The sequence below is a fragment of the Nicotiana tomentosiformis genome, chromosome 1 (genome assembly GCF_000390325.3).
Source record: "Nicotiana tomentosiformis chromosome 1, ASM39032v3, whole genome shotgun sequence".
Classification (NCBI taxonomy): Eukaryota; Viridiplantae; Streptophyta; class Magnoliopsida; order Solanales; family Solanaceae; genus Nicotiana; species Nicotiana tomentosiformis.
Genome location: NC_090812.1, coordinates 12,121,221 through 12,132,753, shown reverse-complemented (window position 1 = coordinate 12,132,753; position 11,533 = coordinate 12,121,221). Strand labels below are relative to the sequence as shown.

At 34.4% G+C, this 11,533-nt stretch overlaps 1 long non-coding RNA gene across 1 annotated transcript; it reads right to left on the bottom strand.

Moving 5' to 3' along the window:
- Positions 1 to 328: 328 nt before the first annotated feature.
- Positions 329 to 5,301, bottom strand: LOC138893329 (uncharacterized). The gene is made up of 2 exons (XR_011408615.1): positions 4,987 to 5,301; positions 329 to 365 (listed from the first exon to the last, which is right to left on the bottom strand). It is a non-coding gene; the product is annotated as an uncharacterized lncRNA (long non-coding RNA).
- Between the last annotated feature and the right edge of the window lie 6,232 nt (positions 5,302 to 11,533).

Genomic DNA, 11,533 nt, shown 5'->3' with positions numbered 1-11,533 from the left:
AATTGGCAATGTTGATTGATGTTCCATGAGTTCCATGCCGTCATCGCTCCCAGTGCTAAGTATCTCATTGTATTCTTCTTCTTCTTCCCTAGTGGTTAATTTTTCAAAACCAAGATTTCTTCTTTCTGAATTAATCCAATCTCTGAATAATACGGAAATCTCTAGGCTATCATCCGCTAATGAATGTCTATGATCTCCGATTTGAAATCTTGCCGCGCTAAAAGTACTCTCCGATGCTACTGATGATACTTGAATAGCAAGGATATCTCGGGTCATTATGCAAAGTGTTGGAAAAGCCTTGCCACGCTCCCTCCACCATGCCAAAAGTTGTTCGTTGCCTTCTTCGTCTTTAATACTTTCCAATCCTTGATTAAGATAAGAATCAAGTTCATCATCAATAGAGGAATCAAAACCTGTTATATCATCCATATCTTCCCATAGAACTTCTACTCTAGACTTAGAAGTAGAAGGAGCAGTTTCACCACCTGTTGTTTTCATAGATTTATATTTATCAAATATTGATCTAACATAAGAATATATGTTTGCTTGGCATTCTTCGAGAGATGGTTGTTCATTTTCTTGAATTGCTAAATTCTCATAAATTTTACGAACAAGTCCCTTTGCACCTCTTAATTTTAAAGATGGGTTAAGTATAGTAGAAATTAAATAAACTTGGGGAATAGGGGAAAAATACTTTTTAAATTTTGTAATTATTTCATTAATGGCTGGTGCATAAGTTGGATTAGTTTTATACTTACCAAATACAACAGAAATTCCACAAATATACCATAATATTTGTGTAATAGTAGGATAATATATACCAAAAAATTATTTTGTAGCATAATAAAATCTTTCTAAAAATTTAGTAAGCTCTTTGATCTGATCCCAATCAGAATCAACAATTTGATCAGCGAGGATACCATTATGCATATTAAATACCTTTTGTATAGGCACCCGATAATCATAAGCAACTTTAAGTATTTCATAAGTAGAATTCCACCTAGTACAAACATCTTTTGGAACTTTTCTATATGAAAGGTTAGCACTAGCACATTGTTGAGCAAATTCACGAATTCTACTCGCTTTATTAGCCCGAAAAATATAGCCGCAAGCATGTTGTACTTTACTACAAGAATCAGAAAATAAATTAATACCATCTTTTACAACCAAGTTAAAAATATGGCATGCACATCTAACATGAAAAATTACCGGATTAATTGGACAAAATCTAGTTCTTAAGCTAGTTGCTGCAGTTGGGTTAGCAGAAGCATTATCTAAGGTGATAGTTAAAACTTTATCAATGAGTCCATAAAAATCAAGTATTTGTAGAACAGTAGTTGCAATATATGCTCCAGTGTGTTTTGAATTAATAAATTTATAACCAATAATACGTTTTTGCATGTTCAAGTGATGATCAACCCAAGGACATGTAATAGTTAAATAATCACAACCATTAGGACTACGACCTATATTAGATGTGATAGACACTTTACAATCTAAGTGAAAAAATACACAACAAATATACTGAAGATATTCGGTTTGAAATTTAAAAACATCATTTCTAACTGTAGTCTTAGGAAAATCTTGAAAAGAAGGATTATAAGTTTCTTGTATATAATGAACAAAAGCAGGGTGAGAAGAAAAAGTAAAAGGTAAGCCACATACAGCTACCATTTTTGCTAAGTTCTCACGATCTCTATCTTTGTTATATGGGCGTAAAATCGTACCAGAAGTAGGGTCAAGCTGTTATTGTAAAAAATTAGAACCCCCGCCAGATATACTAGGAGTGCTAGTACCAGTGCTAGGATCCGGTATTTGCCCGGCTTCTATTTTAGCTTGTATCCATAAAGCTTTGTGGTCCTTACCTAAATGCCTAGATAAACCCCTTGCCCCACCACTTTTGGTGTGCACAAATCGTTGCTTACATATTTTACATGTAGCACGTTGATTGACTTTATCATGTTTAAAAAATTTTCATACAAGTGATGTTTTGGGACGTTCACCCTTAGGCTTACCCCTTACAGGAGGTACAGGGGGTAAAGCTCCAGATCGAGATTGACTCTGAGTTGGAGCTTGTGTTGCGGGACTAGTGGGTGTTTCATCTAATTCTTCTTCCTCATTTTCTTCATCCTCATTTTCTCCGTCCTCAATAAAAATATCCTTGCCAAATTGTCTTTGTAAAGTTTCATGATGTAGTTGTTCTCCGAAATTAATATTATAACATGCGGGGGGGGTGGGAAAATAAAGTTTCATCAACATGATTCATTTCATCTATATGTTTTCTAATTATAGGAGAAGGGCTAGGATTAGGACTAGGATTAGGATTACTACTACTTTCACCTTTACTACTTTTTTTACTAGTTTTTTTAAATACGCCAAATACATTTTTAGGTGCCATAATTTAAATACGAAATTAAATTTAAAAAGTTAACACAAAAATTAAAAACACAAATGAAATACGAAAATAGAACACGTAAAGTAAACACAAAATTAAGCACTAAAATAATGCGCAAAAAATATATATTAAAATTAAGAGATGGAACGAGTGCACCGTGATTAAATATTGAAACTTGAAGAAATTGCCCAAACTATTGCTCCAAATAAATGATAAATTAATTTGAAACTTGAAAGTTACTCCAAATATTTGTCCAAATACTTGAAACTTATCACTTGATTGCGAGAAAATTGAGAGAATAATATAGATAGAATGAAAGGGATTTGAGAGAGAATAATTTATTTTTGTGGGAAGAAATGAAGAAGGATTGGGGTATTTATAGTAGAAAATAGGGCCAAAGTGTAATTTAATAAACTTAGGGATTATATTAAAAGTTTGAGGGTAGGGGGTGTTTTGGTGGGAGTGGGGGCCAAATATGGCCCTTTTTGGCCGTTGGGAACGGCTATTTTTGCAATTATAGCCGTTGAACGACTATAATTATTAAAAAAAAGGGACGCGGGACGGGACGGGACAGGTGGGACGGGACGGATGGGACGTGCGGGACGGGACAGACGGGATAGGCGGGACGGGACGGGACGAAACGGGACGAAATGGGACGGGATAAACGGGACGAAATGGCCATCCCGTCCCATCCTGTGTCCCGTTTAACATGGGGCCATCCCGTTTAAAATTAAGTGGGACAGGACGGGACGGGACGCGGGACGGGACCGGAACGTCCCGTCCCGTTGGACAGCCATAGCCGGCACTGCCACCCTCTGGTAAATTTAAGTTATTTCGATACTATTTTTAATTCTGGGATAACATATCCCAGGATTAGTATCCAAACAAAAGATAAGACGAAACTAAATTTGTTATCCCAGAATTAGTATTCAAACAAGGAATAAGATGATACTAAATTTTTATCCCAAATTTATTTTTATTTATCCAACGTACCAAAAGAACCCTTAGTCTATGATAAAAGTACATGCATCAGATGTATTGATATTAATAGACTTAGGACAACAGGAAATTATGTAGTAATAAACCAGGTGACACAAACAACAATAGTCACAACTCACATGAAAGACCAATGAACATAGGATATCCCCAAAAGGAAAATAATTATGAATACATTATTATAATAAACAGTAGCACCAATTAATATGAGTTCCAGCTGTATTCGAGTACTAAAGGAGATAGGATACCTGTGTAACGTAGGGTTTGAAGTTTGAAGCTTAAGATTTAGGAAGCATATATCAGCAAATTGGAGAAAATAATCCATGCAATTGAAGCAAAAGTTGATGGAATCCAATTTCAATGGTCTTTCTTGAGGACAATCTGCATAAAGTGTCTTATCTAGTACTCCCCTTTTGTCCATAAATCATGAGTTAATTAAAGCTATTAATGCTAGCTCCTTGTAGGTACTAAAGATTGTCCTTTGGTTTCTATACTAATTCTAGCTTTAAGTAACAATCCTCTCATTGGATTAACATCTAATCCTTGTGCCCTAATCTAACCCCTCCCCTCCCTCAACTTTTTTATTTTATATTAAAAAGGCAATATATTACAAAACTCCTCCTATGCATAGGATAGGATAAAAGAGTTTTACACTTGGGTCAATTGCTTTTATGAGATTGTTTTCGTGACTTAAATCCATGACTCCTAAACGTATGATATTTTTTACCATTGCATCAAGACTTTTTTAATGCTCTCCCTTAAAAGAAAAAAAGAAAAAGAAATGCCAAATTCACTCTTTAAGTCATTTTCAATCTAAAAAGATGATATTGATACTTGAAAATTCCAGTGGATTTGAATATGGAATTGATTCCAAATCTCAATTGATGTTCATGTGAAGTACCTATTAAATATAGATTGGGAATGGAAATAACCTTTAAAACAATCCATATTAGGTACGATCTCTAGTGGTGGGACGATATTTTATTCTCCTTACTAGTCTCTACGAGTTAATATTCTTAATTATACCACATAGGATGAGAACTTTTGATGGATGGGACATTTTAGAGGCAATTCTTAAATATGTATTCTTAATACAACTTTTACATGGCATCTTTGGCAACGCCAAAGAAATTTAGATGGAAAATTTTGATTGATCATACAAAAATTAGAAATATAAGAAGTCTTATCAAACAAATTGCACTTTATTGATTTTGAGTGTCCTTCTTGATCGATTCGTTATGAGTATATGTTATAAGCACCGATAATATAAATAATATGAATTTTCACACTATCACAATAACTTCACCAACAACAATGTGATATATAACTTTTCATATCAAATATGATTTATTAATCTAAAAAAACAAAATAATAACTTATATAACCACTTAAATTAAACTTAGTAAATTAAATTGATTCTCTTTTATTTTTATTTTTTATCTGATACCATAGAAAATAACTTGTCTTCTTAGAGATAGAGGTAAGATCTGCATATATACTACCCTTCCCAGATTTTACGTGTGGAATTATACTGGGTTGTTGTTGTGAGTTATTATACCGGAGAAAAGATACAAATGCATTGAGCATATACTAACCTCTATTTCTTTCACCATGTCATGTCCACCACCAAAGCATATAATTAAATCTCTTTCCTTTCTCCATTGTCTCAATAACCACCACTAAAACTTCTCCATTATTATTCCACAAAGCAGTGCCACACAAGAATCTTTCAAGAAAGGAAAGATATGACCTTTCTGCCTCCATGTTGCCACACCAACGGAGTACACATAATCATTTTTTTGCCCACCATATAATTGCCATATTCTCTGGCTATTTACTCTTTTTTTTTTTGAGTATCTGTTCCCTAATCTTCTATGGAATCAGTCCTTAAAATCTACTGATTCAGTGCACTACAGAAAGGAAAAAGGAAAAGAAAATATACAACACAAAATGTGGTGATATTCTCTAGGGTTAATTCTTCCCTACGTGACAATTCGCCTTTTTTCTCCCCAAGGCCACAGGAGAGCTACCAATCGAAAAAAGTAACTGACAGAACATGTTCTTTGCTCCCCGTTGTCTCCCTTCATAAACTAGACTAGTTTTTTTTACCTTACTTATAAATTTTCATGGCCACTTGCTTGAGGTCTATAAACTAACACATTTTGTTTAGTTGAAATTTGAAAACAGAATTTTTAAAAGTTGAAGTTGTGTTTGGAAATGTATTTTATTTATAAAAAAAAATTAAAATTTTGTGAATGGAAGAAATTACTCTAAACTAATTTTTGGGAACTCGAAAAACATTCTCAATTTTTTTTTCAAAATCTGATCATATTCCATAAACAAACAGTATTTTCAAATATCTTTTAAAAAAAGTAGCCAAAATTATGGCCAAATGGAAGCTTTGTATTTTCTCAATTCCTTTCGTTATTAGGTAATTTTCAACACTTAAATAAAGTACAACAGTAAAAAGTGATGGAACTAGATAACCAAAATAAAGAGAAGTTTAAATACGTTCAACAAACTTATGGTTTGAAACATACATTTAAGTGGCTATGAAAGAAAACGACCTTAGTCGAAATATAGCTGATAAATGTATAAAAAGTTTAAAATTAAATTATTCTTTAATATAAAAAAAGTATTATTTTTTAAATGCAAACTAAATAAGAAAGAGTAGAAAATAAAACATATGGAAGTAGTATTATTTAATCTAAGGTAGCTCATTAAATTCTCTCTCAAGTTAAAATGAAACTAAAGGAAGTAAAGGTGCACCAGGCTTACTCAAGTGGTAAATCACTTAAACCATCAACCGATAAGTTGAAATTTCCTGTCAAGCGATATACATATGGAGTATGATTTAAGTGGGCACACTATTAATCAATCTTTTTGTGATGGGATAGAGGGTAAAAAGACCTAAAAAATGTCAAAAGTACCGTAGAGCTGCATCACATTTTTAGCACAATAATGGGGGTTTATGGTACATTTCAAGAAATTTTAGTCAAAATTGTCCATTATGTTTGGGGGTAAGTCTAATTTTGTCCTTTATCTATTGCTCTGAGCATTTATTGTCCTTTAAGTTTGCTAAACTTGAGCAGGTTTAGTCCACTTAACAAAAGACCTAAACTGATGGGTAAAAAAACTTTCAATACTCAAATTTTACAGAACCGATGTAGTGAACCTAAACCTGTTTAACGGGTCGAGTTGACCCGGTTCCGGACCGTCCTAGACCGGTAGTAAATCGGACCGTCCCGGACTGGTGGAAGGGGGCCGGGTAGGGCTGGGTTTGGGGGGTTTGGGGGTTAGTCCGTATATATTTTTTTACCGGTTAATCGGACCGGTCAAACCCGGTCAATGAAAATTACTGTTGAACCGGTTAACTGGACTGACCCGGTTGAGAAAAATAGTAATCGGTCGGTCACCAATCTTGGCCGGTTGCCAAGTTTTTAAAATCGGGCTTAACTAGTTCGGTCCCAACCGATGAAAAATTGAACCGGAACGACCGGCCTGGCCCACCCCTTTGTCACCTTTAAGATTGTAGAAACAAGTGTGATAATTTTTTTTAAAAAAATTAAAAAATAGTCGTTGAACCGGGTCGGGCCGGTCCGGTTAACCGGTTCAAAAGTAACTTTCATTGACTGGGTTTGACCGATCTGGTTAACCGCTAAAAAAATATATACAGACCAACCCCCTTACTCCCCCAAACCCAACCCTACTCGGCCCTCTTCCACCGAGCCGGTCCGAAACCGGGTCAACCCGACCCGTTAAACAGGTTTAGGTTCACTACATCGGTTCTGCAAAATTTGAGTATTGAAAGTGTTTTTACCCACCAGTTTGGATCTTTAGTTATGTGGACTAAACCTGCTCAAGTTTAGCAAACTTAAAGGACAATAGGTGCTCACGGCAATAGATAAAGGACAAAGTTAGACTTACCCCCAAATATAAGGGACAATTTTGGCTAAAAACTCTTAAGTGGACTAAACCTGCTCAAGTTTAGCAAACTTAAAGAACAATAAGTGCTCAGCGCAATAGATAAAAGATAAAGTTAAACTTACCCCCAAACATAAGGGATAATTTTGGCTAAAAACTCTGCATTTCAACAATAGGGTTGGTAGGGCCTAATTTCCCGCCATCTGATCGATAGTTCCAACCGCCATTGCATATTGTTTTGGTAAAAGAAAGATAACAAAAGAATCAAGGATTCTTGAAATGTGAAAATAATAAAGATGGTGGTAATTACTTGCTAATGAGTTTGTGAGCAACCATTGTTGAGTTAGTTCTATAAGATAATAACTTCTTGCCTAAACTCATGGCCGTCCAATCCTAAATTTTGATGGATTCAACCTCACTTTGAAATTATGAGTTTAGATATAATATTTGTTTAAGTTTTAGTGAATTGTTATATATATACTTAGCGACACATAAAAAATATAGAGTTACCTGAGGGCCGTACCTGCCGATGCTGATTTGTACCTATGATCTAAAGTTTCCATCACCATCCTCTGACCTCTATCTATGAGCCTATGACTTAAATTGCATTCCTGATAATTTTAACCGAAACAACGAAAGATTTACATGAATCACGCTTAGGGAAATTTCGTCTGTATTAAACGAAATTGGAATATCTAATAAAGAAAAGTATATTTTAGACCGATAGAAAAATTAAGGAAACATTCACAATCATAAGTAGGGGTATACAAAGAAAATTGATAAATTATACCAACCCGATAATTCGAGTCAAACCGAGAAAAAAAACTCGATTGCGGTTTGGTTTGATTTTGTTTGGTGTTGGAAAATAAAACCCAGCCATAATTAATTTGGTTTGATTTTAACTAAAAAAAGTCAAACCGAAACCAAACCAACCCGACATTACATTTATACAATTTTTAAAAATATTTTATGCATATAAACATTTATTGTAATATAATTTATAAATATTTCTTAAACTTGTTCACAGTTTTATCTTTAAAAGATTATTTAAAGTTTGGACTTAATATTCTTGAATGGTCCAATAAATTTTATAGCCCATAAAAGTAGTAAGTCAAATAAAGTTCAAATCAATACTAATGCTAATAAAGAAAATTCAATTCAACACTATGAATGATAATAGTGTTGGATATCTATTTTTTAGTTTTGCATTGATTTATAATGAAAATGTATAACCTAGTTTATCTTCTTTTTTTTAATGCTTAGTTATGTAATTAATAGTACTTTTTAGTTGTACTTAATTTAGCGCAAAGCTATATAGTATTTTTAGATTATGTTAATTTTTATTATGATATATTAATTAGTAATATTTTCTTTATGCGATTTTATTATCTATGTTATTGAATATTTTAGTACAATATTATGACTCATCTCATATTATTATTTTATTTTCTTGAAAAATACATTATATAGTTGTATCTTACTAGGAGTAAAATAAATATTTGGAGCACAAGTTACATATTTTGTGCTATTAAGACTTTACCGAAAAAAACCCAGAAAATTCGAAAAAAAACCGAAATACCCCAGAAAATCCGAGATTGAAAAACCCGACTTTATTGGTTTGGTTTGGTTTATAAATTTAAAAATCCGACACCATTGGTTTGGTTTAGTAATTAAAAAATTTGAACCAACCCGACCTATGTACACCCCTAATCATAAGTGACGCGAACTTTGTCAAGTGAGTGAGGTAGCTGAAACTTACTGTAACACCCCGGGAAAAAAATTTGAAGTACTTAAGTGGTAAGCCCGGTAAAATTTTGGCGAAAAAGTATATTTCTGCGGTCCATTATGCGACCGCAGAATCACTCTGCGGACTGCAAAATGGCCACAGAGTGAGGCAGTTAATTGAACCAATTGGAAGCAATTATGTGGTCGACTATGCGACCGCATAGTGACCGCATACACAGACAGATCTTTTGGCTATTTTGTAACCAACTATGTGACCGATATGCGGTTCGCATATTGGTTATGCGATCGTATACCTTGTTCCGGGGCTCCATTTTTGGGTTTTTAAAACCTGACCTTATTTCATTAAATACACTCTTTGGATTATTTTTGAGCTATTATCTGACATTTTAGAGTGAGAGAGGGTGCCCTAGAGTGAGAAGGTGTTCTCCAATATTTGTCCTTCAAATCCTGCCCAAGTTTTGGAAGATTAAGAAGGGAAAACTCACTAGGTCTTCATCCTAGAGGTAAGATTCTACACACTAACCCTCACTTTCGAATTTTGTGTAGAATTGGATAATTAGCAAAATAATTTCTGGGCAGTACGGTTGTTTATTTACATGCATGTGATATCAAGGGGTGTAGGAAATTTTTTTAACTAGGCATGGTAAATATTGGATTGTGGGATGATGGAATTCTCCATAAAAAGGGCCTTGAAACATTAATGCACACCTAGTATTTGATAAAATGCTCAAATGAGCTAGGACCATAATCATCTTCCTAATTTTAGTTCAATTTGTTATATTTCTAAAATATATTGAAGTTGCTAAGAATTTCGGAATATTTAGCGTGTAAGGAAGCTCAAGTGAGGTATGTTGGCTAAACTCTTCTTTAAGAATTGGAATTCTCATTATCCTTGTAAGCTCTGAGATGTTGATTATAAATCGAGTATTCCGATAATTTTTGTAATGAAGATATATGTTCAATTCGTATTTCAAATTCTCTTATCATATTGCATTATAAATTGTGGATGTGTCCCAAACTATGGATTACGTTTTCACATGTTATAATTTTTAGTCGTGATTTATGTGAAAGTTATTATGCCAAGTTGTGTAGAGATTGTGATTGTGATACACCTCCACCCGCATACATTGGGGTGAGGCGGCATAACTGCTTTGTGTGGGGATTATCGTATAGAGATTATGATTGTGACACACTTCCACCCGCATATATATTGGGGTGAGGCGGCATGACCGCTTTGAGTAGGGATTATGATATTGTAGGACTACACCTCCACTCGCTTACATTGGGGTGAGGCGGTACGACCGCTTTGTGTATGATTTTGGTATTGCTGTGGCACCACCACCCGCATACATTGGGGTGAGACGGCATAGCCGCTTTGTGTAGGTTCTTGGTACTGTGGTTATACATCCACCCGCATACACTGAGGTGAGGCGGTAGGGCCGCTTGATTAGAGTTGTGGTATTATACGTACACCTCCACCTGCATATATTGGGTGAGGCGGCGGGGCCGCTTTGTGTGAAGATGGTTATAGAGGATCTCATCTTAAATCCTATAAATATTGTTGATATCTTTTAATAAGCTTGCTATGGTTGATACAGTTATCTATATTATTCTATTTTCACACCGGTTCATCATAATTATCTTGTATTTCTAAATTCTTAAATTGGTATTTAGTTTTCATACTAGTACTATTCGACGGTACTAACGTCCATTTTGCCAGGGGCACTGCATCTTTAAATGGATACAGGTGATTCCACAGCAGGAGATATTGATCAGTGATAGCAGTACACCTTATTCCCTGCTGACTTGGTGAGCCCCACTTCATCCCGGGGTCATGTATCTTTTGTTCTTTATGTATTATGGTTGAGGTATAGTCGAGGCCTTGTTGCCGGCATTATCATTGTACTCTTCTTTATCTATATAGACTCCGTAGATATAGTATGGTTTGTGTATTGGTACTGGGAAAGACAAACTATGCTATGTTATGGTTGTATTACTTGTCCATTTGAGACTTTAAAAATGGTGAAACTTATGGTAAGAAATTGGTATTTGCAGACACGACCACTTTATTGTTTAAATAAGGAAAACATATATTCTTTTTATTTATGAATGAGTTTGGGTAGAAGAAATCTAACATGCTTGCTCGGTCGAGTTCACTCGGTTGAGCGCCGGTCGCGCTCTACGGTTTTGGGACGTGACACTTACGTGTGTTTGTTTTTATCTCTGAAAAAATGTGTATTTGTTATAAAATATAACTTAAAGAAACAATATGGAACAAGGAAAAACAAGCTAAGAGATATAGAGAGAAAGAGAGGAGAGATTCTTATTTCTTCTTCAATTGTGTGTATTTTTCTATCTATTACAAGGCCTTTATATAGGCATGAAAAGTGAATAAAATACGTCATTGAATATTTCATTAAGCATTTGAGATGAATATCATGGAGGAAGAGTAGACATCTACCATAATTTGAT